Genomic DNA, 8,851 nt, shown 5'->3' with positions numbered 1-8,851 from the left:
AAGAGGGATCTAGAAGTACAGGTACACAGTTCCCTGAAAGAATCGTTACAGTAGATAGGGTGATAAAAAAAAAGGCTTTTGGTACATTGGCCTTCATCAGTCAGGGAATTCAGTACAGACGTTGAGATGTTATGTTACAATTGTACAAGACGTTGATGAGGCTACACTTGTAGTACCGTGTTCAGCTTTGGTCACCTTGCTTTATGAAGGATGTAATTAAGCTGGAAAGAGTGGAGAAGACTTACGAGGATGTTGCCAGGACTCGACAGCCTGAGTTATAGGTAGAGATTGGGCATGATAGGACTGTATTCCTTTGCGCGCGGGACGATCAGTGATCTTGTGGAGATATTATAGGGTTAATGCACAGTCTTTTATCCAGGGAAGGGGATTCAAGAACTAGAGGACATAGGTTTAAGGTGAGAGCGGAAAGAATTAATAGGGCAATTTTTTCACCTAGAGAGTAGAGGGTATATGGAATGAGCTATCGGAGATAGTTCGCCTCTAGCTGCTTGGTAGATAATAAAACAAGACAAAATTACCGTATAGAAGTGTAAATACTAGTGAGAACCAGGCAGCGACAAAACAATCAACAGGTTGATACAAATTAAAATAGGGAGGAGGAGTGCACATCAGAAAATATTAGTTGCCAACGTAAGTGGGAATCCAGAAGTATTCAAAACATATTTAATAGTAAAGGGGTCATATGTGGAGCACTGAGGCATATTAAGAACAGCAACTAGAATTTGCAGTTGGATGCTAAGGACATAGTTAAGATACTAGGTTGGTACATTGCATCTGCCTTTATCAAGAGGAGTAAAAGGTGAAGGAGATAAGTGAGAGACCAAATAGGTTTAAAAATAACACAGAGATATTAGAAACACCTTAAATATGTCATTCACCATTGCTCGATGGGCTGCATCCTAAGATGTTGATGAAAGCATAGGAGGAAAGGGCAAAGTACTGCCCTGGTTGTAACGTTCCAGTGCTCTTTGCATGAAGAGGACTGAAGAATAGAACTTTACTCCATTATTCAAAAAAGCGAATAAGGATAAACAAAGCAACTACAGTAGATGTCAGTTTACACTTGGTGGTGAGAAAGCTTTTAGGAAATGTACCCAGGACATGGTTAAGTCACTCAGTGGAAAATTGATTAATTAAGTAAAGCTAATATGGATTTATTAAAGGCAAAAATGTTTGACAATTTTGTTGTTTTTTTAATGAAGTAGCAGATAGAGTTGATGTTAGTAATGCAGTCAATGTGGTCTATATATATCTTGTTCCAAAAGGCAAAGTTAAACCACATGACATAAAAGGAACATTGATGAGATGCATCTGAATTTAGCCAAATAACAGACAACTGTGGTTGACAGTTGTTTTACCGACAGATGGGAGATGAATGGTGGTGCCTCCTAGGGACTGGTTTTGGGCCATTGATTTTATTTTGATCAAGATTAACAACTTGGTCGTGGAGGTGCAAGTCACAATTTGAAAATCTGCGGGTGACATAAATTTGGCAGTACTGTGATCCTTGAACATATTTCTCTACAGCATAGCACAAACTGGCTGGTGGAATGAGCAGACACATGGCAGATGTGGAGAATTGTGAGATGATGCCTTTTGGCAGGAAGAATGGGAATGGTATGGTTTTAAGGCACTATAGTATAAAGGAATGCAGGAGCAGAGAGATCAAGGGATTCACATTCATAAATTATTGAAAGTGGCGCAGCAGGATAAGAGCAAGGTTAAGAAGAAGACAAACACAATTATTGGCTAAATCAAGGATCTGCCAAACCTTTATACATATTACTCAAACTTTTTAAATCTCTCCCTGCACTGGAGACCCGACCTTTTTCTCGTCGGGTTTCCGTTGTCGTTGAGGCCGCAACGAGGAGCGGCCTCCAACAGGAAGAAGCCGGGGACTCAGGTGCTACTCACCATCGCCATATCGCGGGGCTGGAATTAATATAATGGTCCGGAGTCGGTTGGAGCAGTGTGGAGGTGCACTGCTGCTGCTGCTGCGCTGCTGCTGAATATAGTTTTACAGGAGGCTGCTGCAGAGAGTCGGAGGGTATAAAAAGTGCTGCTGTATTGAGGGAGAGTTGCGAGATCAGGAGCGGCGCCGAGGAGAACCCGCGGATCCCTGGACATTTTCAAGAGCCGCTGATTTGGGGGGCTGACCAGGCTGAAAAACGGTGAATTCTCCCGCCCGAGTGTGCGATGGGTCGAAGAGCTCCTGGAGCGGGGCCTAACACCATTGCCCCGCGCGGCTGGAACGGCCGCGGGACTTTACGAGCGCACACCGGGGGCTCCAACATCAAGACCCGGTGTGCGACCTCGCACCACCCGGCGTGGCTTTAATGGCCGCGGGACAATCGCCATCGCCAGCCTGGGGTAAAGGTTTGACTTTGACTCTGAGCTTCAATGGGGGGGGGGGGGGGGAGAGTGCAGTGGAGAGATACACTTGAAACTTTTTTTTGACCCTTCCATCAGGCACCTTGATGCAGAATGGATGTTTATGAGATTACAATCAAAATGGTAATGTATGTTGAACTAAGTGACCTGGGTCTACTTGTGTGTGTAAAATCTGCAGGTGTATGGCTAAAGGCAGAAACGGCATTTCGTTTGGACCTCTAGTGGTCCAAATGACAAATAAATTGACTCTTGACTCTTGACTTGACCTATAGACAAGGATTTTAGTTGATTTTTAATCCAGCAGCCACAAATGGACCAAACTTACAGTGTAATTGCCATTGCACCTAAAGTCCTGATATTTATGTCCTAGTGCAGCAAAGGTGTTCAATCCAAGAACTGTGCAAATTAATAGAATGGTAACTTGTACATGGGAATAATTGAAGCTGAGCATGCTACCACAGGTCCACAAAATCAATCGACAATCTAAAACCATTCTAGGCAAATAAGATTTAACAGGAATGCAACTGTAATGTAATGCAAGAAAATCTACAAAATAAGATTATTATTTTACATAATGAATGGTAATAAACAAATAATGAGATTACGGGTATTAAGAGGAAACAATGAAAAGTTGAAGGAAGACATTCTGAAACAGTGCTGTTCCAAAGGCTATGTTCTGAAACTACAAATATTCTTGCCAGCAAGGAAGTTGGAGTGTGGACAGTTTTGAAGACAAGAGTTACATGATGTTATCACCATATGGACTCTCAACAAGACAGAGTTGACATCTCTAGAACTAGGCTATTCACCAACAGTGTGAGCTGGAAATCTATTCCGTATATTACAAAATAACAAGTTTTATTGGACTAATTGGAGTAAGCCGTTCCTCTGACAGGAATCAATGATGAAGGCATTTCAGTTTAAAATTGTCCTTGAAAGAGAAAAACAGGTTGTTGGGTTTGAGATGCTTTTCCCCAATGGTACAAATTATTTCAAATTTCAAACTGAAGATTATAGTGAGGCATAATGGGATGGTGGGATTAATGTTAAATTGCCCTAACAAAGAAACTGCAATAAAACAAAATAACTGTGTTCGGTCTTTCCTTGAACTCGGACAGTATAGCAACTTTTCTGTTCAGCAGCAAGTTCCTTTATAGTTACTTTAATATTGCAAACTATTCCAAGGCAGAATGACATAAAATCAAAGTCGAAACCAAGCCATGAAGATATATGGTTGCAGGTGTCCAAAACCTTGCCAATGAGCAGAGAAGTGGAAGATATAATAGCGAGAATTCCACAGTTTGGGCCTGATCAGATGGACAAATATTTCCCAAAGATTGAGGCAATAAAACTGCAATTGGTCAAGAGACCAAATTAGAAAATTGTAGATATTTTAGTCAGTTATAAGGGAGTTGAGGCCTAATTTGTTCAGCGATGATCATATTGAATGGCGGAGCAGGCTTGGAGGGATTAATGACTTAATACTGCCCTTATTTTTTGTTTTCTTAGTGGGCTGGACTAAATGTTTTAAATGTTTTTTTATAATGTTTTAAATGTTTTTTTTAATTGTTTTAGGTTTCTGGAGAGAAAAATTAAGGCACCTGCAAGCGTGCTTTGGAATTGCCATCTAGAGGAAACAAAGACATGGATTAGGGTGTCAGAAGCAAGTGAGCTTTGGCAAGGCTGAAGTCAGACAACCTTAGATCAACTGAAGAAGACTTCAATGTTGAAGACTTCAAAGCATATATGCAAGTGTTGGAGTCAACGCAGTCAGATATTGCTTTTAGTTGTGAACTGCCTCACTTTATTTTTGATACGATTTAAAAATCATTTTGGCAGCAAAGTTAAGAGTTTACAAAAAAACTTTTGGGAAATTCACATTAGTAATGCTTCACTTTTCTGTGATCAGATCAGTGCACATAATGCACAGTCTTATGTTCAGTAACAAATTAGCACAGTTGAAGCTTAGAAATTCCACCAGGGTATTATAGTTTAACCAGATAAAACCATTTGTCCCAACCAGAGCTTGAACACGAGTGGCTCTTGGATGTTAAGGCATTGGGTTTCAGGGATATCTAGAGTTCCAGAATCCAGTAATGGATAAAATATATTCAAGTTATATTTTTAAAAAACAGACTAAGTGAATAATTGGAAACAGTGGTTTGAGTTCTCCAGGGCTGTTTGGGTTTGGAGATTGCTGCCAATTTTAATCCTGTTTTAAATTTTATATGGGCCATCTCTGACACTTCCCTTTCCTTTCTAAACTTCTTGATTTCCATCTCAGGGAATAGATTAGCAACCAATGTGCATTAAAAGCCCAAAGACTCCCAAAGCCATCTTAACTGCACCTCCTCCCACTTGCCCCCTGTTGTAAGGACTACATTCCATTCTCTCCGTTTCTACAGTTCTGTGACATCTGTTTGATGATAATGCCTTTCACACACACCAGTGCCTCTAAAACGTCTTTTTTCTTAACCATGGTTTGTTCTACATTATAATCAATAGAGCTATCAGTCACACTTATTCGATTTCCAATCTCATCTCCTCTCCTTCAACCCTGAGCAAGTATAGAATTCCCGACCCTCATCTTCCATTACACCATCCCAAAAGCCACAGCACTGAGTGGGTCATTCTCCAGCATTTGTAATATCACCACCAATTACACTCGCCTCTCCCCTCCCAGCATCCTGAAAAGACCATCACAGATTTACAACTCCCAGATTTACTCTTCCATCTCCACCAACACCCACTCTACTTCTCACAGATTCAACAATGAATTTCAGATGTCTTACCAATTTGTAGCAGAACTGTCCTAGATCTCTCTTCACTGATGCTGCCTAATCTGCTGAGTATTTCAAGAATTCACTTTTATTTCAGATTCCAGCAACTAAGGTATTTTGCACTTTGCAAGTCCAATATTGTTGTCTTAATCTATTTTTTAATCAATTTCTTTCTCATTTTATCTCCTTCAAATTCATCAGATGTGATGAACAAGCTTCAATTCCCTCCTTCAACTGACACCATAGTATTTTGTTTCAATATGTCTCTCTTTGTCACCACCCTCTCACATGACACCATCATTTGTTCTCTCCGTCTCTCGCTTTTCTGCAACTTTGATTTCTAACATTTCTGAGTTCTGATGGAATGTTATTGACATAAAACATTGACTTTGTTCCTCTGTCCACGGATGGCACATGACTGGCTGAGTATTTTTGCTGTTTTCTATTTTCATTTTTAGTTCAAGTAACCAAGTCTGATTTGGAGATTTGGTCTAAATTCCAAATTTAGAATGCCTAGAATGTAATTTAGAAATAATATTCAAGCAAAATAAACTCAATAAACCTAAATAAACCTTTCCTGCAAAAGGAACTGACATTACTTGTTCATTGCCCAAATGAAGCATGGAAAGCAGGTACAGGTACTAAGAAGTTCTTACAAGCATCAAGATCAACGTGTCATAAATTTACATAAAGACCTGAAGATGCAGGTTTACAAAAAAAAACATAAAGTTCTGGAGTAACTCAGCAAGCCAGGCAGCATTTTTGGAGAACATGGATAGGTGACGTATTGGGTCGAGACTCTTCTTCAGACTCACCAGTCTGTTATTCAAGCACTTTGTGTTATTATATTGTTTCAGGCCATAAACTTTTAAAAATAATAATTTTTCCTATTTTTTAAATAATTGTAATGAGTTTTGAATGCTTTTGGAAGTCAAAATTTAGAAACATTGAATAAAATTGATGACTTTGTCAGTTCTAACTAAGCTGTGGGTATGGGGTTTTTTTGAAGGGGGGGGGGGTCTTTGCACATGATCCTATCACACAGTGGGAGGCCCTGTCATTGAATATCTGAAGAAGATTCCCAACCTGAAACATCTTGTCCATTTCCTTCCACTTACAGCTGCCTGGCCTGCTGAGTTAATCCAAAACTTTGTTTTTTTGTTGGTCTGTAGCCTACAATGCCATAGTGATTTGTGTTCTTCGAGGTGGGGATCTGATGGGATAAATTACAGACTTGATTTTTTTAATCTCAAAAATTTGTAACATTCCTGAACTGAGGGAATTTTAGTGAAAAGGCACATACCAAAGTTGACAAGGCTACCATTACTGTAATTACTGATAGTGACAGAAAATGAATAAAGGAACAAATTATTCTTAAAATATCCAGCGAAAATCAACAGATTTTCCTGCCATCCTTTAAGGCTTTTCCACCATCTGCATGGAACAAGCCAGGGCCATGATGGAATTACACTTCACCTGCATGAATGAGTGCACCACCAACAGGTCAAATGAAACTTGACAAGATCCAGAATAGAGCAAACAATTCACCATTTTAAGATTCAGATTCAAAGATTCAGATTCAGATTCAGATTCAATTTTAATTGTCATTGTCAGTGTACAGTACAGAGACAACGAAATGCATTTAGCATCTCCCTTGAAGAGCGACATAGCAAACGATTTGAATAAAAAATAAATAATAAGTGTCCGGGGGGGGGGTGATTGGCAGTCACTGAGGTACGTTGTTTAGTAGAGTGACAGCCGCCGGAAAGAAGCTGTTCCTCGACCTGCTGGTTCGGCAACGGAGAGACCTGTAGCGCCTCCCGGATGGTAGGAGGGTAAACAGTCCATGGTTGGGGTGAGAGCAGTCCTTGGCGATGCTGAGCGCCCTCCGCAGACAGCGCTTGCTTTAAACATGCATATCTTCAACCCACAGCCCACTGCAGCTGCAGTGCATCTACAAAATGCACTGTAGTTGCTCACCCAGGTTAGTCAAACAATATCTCGGAAACTCGCAATCTCTACCGCCAAGGACAAGGACAGCAGATTCATGGGAACCCTAATACCTGTGTATCACTCTCTAAATCACAAACTTGGGAAGTTCAGTTTTATTGTAACTCACTCTTAATCCTGGGATATCTTTCTTACAACAAGTGCTGCAGTGTTTTGAGACAGCACTTCACTTGACACATAACAGCCCAACCCAGAATGGGGCTTACACTGGGCAGGCATCTTCTCAAGGGTAATTAAATGTGGGCCTTATAACTTAGGACCATATTCCAAAACATAGTTAAAAGATTTAAGTTATCTCAAGGGTTCTAATATTTCGGAAACAAAATATTACCCATTCCCAAGCCACTCATTAAGCTATGTTCACTTCCCTGGTATATCTTTTCCCGCAGTGAATGAATACTTTTTAAAGCTGGTTAACTTATCAAAGCAGCCTTCAAAGGTACAAGGTCAAATTGCACTATCATGCGCTGCCCCCTAAGGGTTACATTTGGGAAATATTTTAAATACATTACCAGTTTACATTTAGAAAGAGATTGGAATCTAAATAGTAATATTTAATTTGTATAAACAAAAATGATTATCATCTCTCATAACAAACTGGAATTTGAAGCTACATTTATTGATTTGTGATTGGTAGCAAGAATAGTACGATATCTGTAATTATTTCCTGATAAATGTTTGTAGACAAAAATGTTAGGAGGTCAAAGCATCCATGCTCTGTTCCATTGTAATGATCTTTATTTAAGCGCTAAAAATGCATTTATAAGACAAGATAAAAAATCACATCCAGGCAATTTACAAGAGATTCAAGCAAAGGTTAGATTGGACGTAGTTCTATTGTAGCTGACTTTTGTTTATTTTTATTTCAGTTCAAGATCAACTTTATTGTCCATTTATAACAACCCCCAAGAAGTGGATTGCCCTCAGCAGCATTATTTCTGATGAAGGTACTTGAACAGTGCCTTTGAGTAGTGTCAGGATTTAGAACCAGCGACGAGGAAGAAACAGCATTTTCCCCAATTTTGATTGTATGCAACTTACCATGTGCCTGAAGCTCCTGGTGTTGGATGCTAGAGATTTGCGAGTGCTGTTGGATAGATGACATTTTATGAAGGGTGCAAACTGTAGGCACTATGCAATGATGATAATAAAGTACAAGAAGTTTGAGTACATGAGTCAGGAAATCATCTTGCAGCTTTATAGAACTTTGGTAGGCTGCATTTGCAGTATTGTATTCCAGTTCCAGTTGCCTCATTACAGGAAGGATGTAGAGGCTTTGGAGTAGGTGCAGAAGAGTTTTACCAGCGGTTTACCAGTCAGAAGAAGGGACCCGAGACAACACATTGCCTATCCATGTTCACCAGAGATGCTGCCCAATCTGCTGAATTACTCCAACAATTTGTTTTGTAAACCAGCATCTGCAATTCCTTGTGTCCATATTTTTACCAGAATGCGACCTGGAATAGAGACTATTACCCATAGAGATTGGTTTTATTTTCTCTGGAATGTCAGAGGATGAGGGGAGCCCAGGTAGAAGTATATATATAGAAGTCTGAGAGATTTAGATAGGGATTTTTCCCAGGATGGAAATGTCAAGGACTATAGGGCATCACTTTAAGGTGAGAGGGGCAAAGTTTAAAATAGATGCG

The sequence above is a fragment of the Leucoraja erinacea genome, chromosome 19 (genome assembly GCF_028641065.1).
Source record: "Leucoraja erinacea ecotype New England chromosome 19, Leri_hhj_1, whole genome shotgun sequence".
NCBI lineage: Eukaryota > Metazoa > Chordata > Chondrichthyes > Rajiformes > Rajidae > Leucoraja > Leucoraja erinaceus.
This window is presented reverse-complemented; position numbering follows the sequence as displayed.